At 30.7% G+C, this 2734-nt stretch overlaps 1 long non-coding RNA gene across 1 annotated transcript in view; it reads left to right on the top strand.

Moving 5' to 3' along the window:
* Positions 1-639, top strand: part of LOC102673982 — a 116597-nt gene extending 115958 nt beyond the window's left edge. The window contains exon 4 of the long non-coding RNA XR_004150021.1: positions 489-639. This is a non-coding gene — a long non-coding RNA (uncharacterized LOC102673982). The remainder of the gene's footprint in view (positions 1-488) is intronic.
* Positions 640-2734: the final 2095 nt, after the last annotated feature.

Here is a 2734-nt window from a genome sequence, read left to right as displayed (position 1 = left end):
GTATAAATAATAATTATATATAATAAATATTTATTTATATATATAAATAATATATAAATATAAATATAAATATATATAATGTATATATTTATTAATATATATTTATTATTTATTAAAAAATATATATATATATAAATTTATTAAATATATATAATATTCCTGCGAAAAGTAGAGAGAAACACGTCCGTTCGACTTCCTATTCTATATTCGACTGTATTAATTCGATGTTTTGATTATCAATGACAGTCGATATAATCGTTCTTATAAATTTTCTATACCGTAGTTTATATTCGATACGATAACGTTCCATACGTTTATGGTTATTAAAGCTCATAAAAATGTTATTTTTTGTAACATGTTTTATAAAATGTGCTAAAAAAATGTAATAGACATATTTGTACGTAGATATATTTTTATTTTAATATATCATGTAAATTATTTACTGTAATTAAGTGTACATATTCTAATTATTTTTTATTTTGTTACAGGTAAGTCACGAAGAATTAATTTGGATTGGAAATAATCTCTACACATCTTCTTCTTCTCATAGGTATTTATTATAATTATAATTATAATTGTTTTAAAAAAATCAGTAACAAAATATAATTGATATTAGATGACAGAATATTTTTGCAAATTTATCATTAATTTTATTGGTAGTACAAATATACAACAAATAATTTTAATCATTTCTTTTTTTAAAAGTCATACGAAAAAAATTTTCTACTTAATATTGTACTTATTTTTAAATTTTTAAATTTCACGAGATATATTTTTGGTCAGTAATGTATTCAATACATCATCTTATTTCAACCAACGTACAACGAATCTTCCTCGAGCCAAATTACGTCCAACGAGCATGAAAGCTCGCGCTAGAAAATAATCCGCCTCGTAATGTTGAAAAGAATTCTTCTCCCTCTTAAACCTTTCAAAACGTTACCAGTAAACAGCGTGTACGAAAAAGTGGCTCGAGTTTGGTGAGAGATAGCCAGTATTGTTTTTTAAATCCGCACGCGTACACCCGCAAGTACTCGCGTGAATCGAGGGCAAAGTATGCGGTCGGTGCAGAAATAGCTCACGTTTATCGATGCTTACGTGTTGGAACTTCTTTCCGCCCCCTTCTGCACATACGATGCATCTTGCAAGGAGGACAATAAAACGCGGAGGGATGAAAGACGAGCGCGGATTTAAGGAATGTCGAGCGTCTTGAAAGTTCCTCGAGCGTCGAGCGGAATATTGAGCAGCTTATGGGCCGTATCGCAATTATCAATCGATTCGAGTGGATGAGGATTCTCGAGCGGAGACGAGTGGAGTTTTGAAAAGGATGAATCGATTCGAATGGGGTATTAACGGGAGATGGCATTGTCGCGGATTTGTTTTTTTAATTGGTTTGCTTTATTTTCTTTTTTTTTCTTCTTTGAGTATCTCATTGATGCAAAACTCAAATCGGAATCTATTTCCATAAATGGATATAATTATTGATGTTAAATTTTTTATTTTTATATAATTTGTTTTAAATTTGTTAGAATGACGACAAAATTTCAGTGAAATGATCTTTTCTTTTCTCGCGAATAGCCATGATTAATGTTAAGCTTTTGTTATATTTTTGGATCTATGTATTGATAAAATTTTATTTTTGAGAATTTTGTTTTTAAGAATAAGAAAATACTATATTCCTATCGTTTTTATCTTCAAAGAAAGATTATACTTTATCTATTATTTTTCAAATTGAAGTTATAAATAACAAAGTAATGAGCGAATAATCGCTCGGAGATCATCCTTATTCGATTATTAATATTATCAAGAAGTTTTCAGAGTATTTCCTTGTCGTTACGAGCTTAATTACGCGTTTATTAATGGTCGAAGAGATATCCTCTTCGGAAAATGATTTAACAATCGTTTACTTAGAAGGAACGGTGAAAAGTAAACGTGTGAGAAGGATGAATTCAGATTGCTCGCGATTCCGCGCTTTAAGCCTACGAAAATTTCATTACTTACAGCTCGTTTCAATGTTTGATTGTCCGCTTGGAAGAGACTTAACACGTCAAAGCCGCTACCACCTACACGGTGGAACCTGATTTTCCTTTCAAATTGTATGCTAATTGCCCTTGTCTGGAGGAACTTGGTGAATTTACAAGGTGATTAAAACAAACTTCGATCGTATTTGTCGCAACCACGGGATTTGAAGCGTTCGGGTAATCGTGTTTGCAGGTAATTTGTTCGGATACGGAATTAATTAATTGTAATATATCATCACAGAGATTTCAGAGATCAATTACAGAATTTTTTTTTATTGGTTTGATTTAAATATTCGATTTTCATTTTTATAATAGTTTTAAAATTAATATTGGTTTTTATTCAAACAGAAATATGCTATCTATTTTCATGATATTTTTTCTTTGTTTTTACTTTTTTTTTTCTATCTCACTTTTGTACATATATATATGGTAAATCATCGAAAGTTCAATATTTATACTAATAATCTCATTTATCATAAATTCAAAGAACTAAAGAATCAAACCATCTAATGTGCATCCAAAATCACTATAAATACAGCGATTCTTCCCCTCCAAATATCGACGACGTTCGACCACCCTAGTAGTTAAACGAACGAACGTGTACACACTTAATGCGAAAGGCTTGCAATCCTTGACGATGCAAGCCGTCAAGGGTGCATTTTTCTTTGACAAACCTGTCCTCGAACGCGAGGAGACCGAGTGGCTGTGGCCGAGAA

This window comes from Apis dorsata, unplaced genomic scaffold, assembly GCF_000469605.1.
Source record: "Apis dorsata unplaced genomic scaffold, Apis dorsata 1.3 scaffold_131, whole genome shotgun sequence".
NCBI classification, from domain to species: Eukaryota; Metazoa; Arthropoda; class Insecta; order Hymenoptera; family Apidae; genus Apis; species Apis dorsata.
Note: the sequence above shows the minus strand (reverse complement) of the source record. Positions and strands in the feature narration are given on the sequence as shown.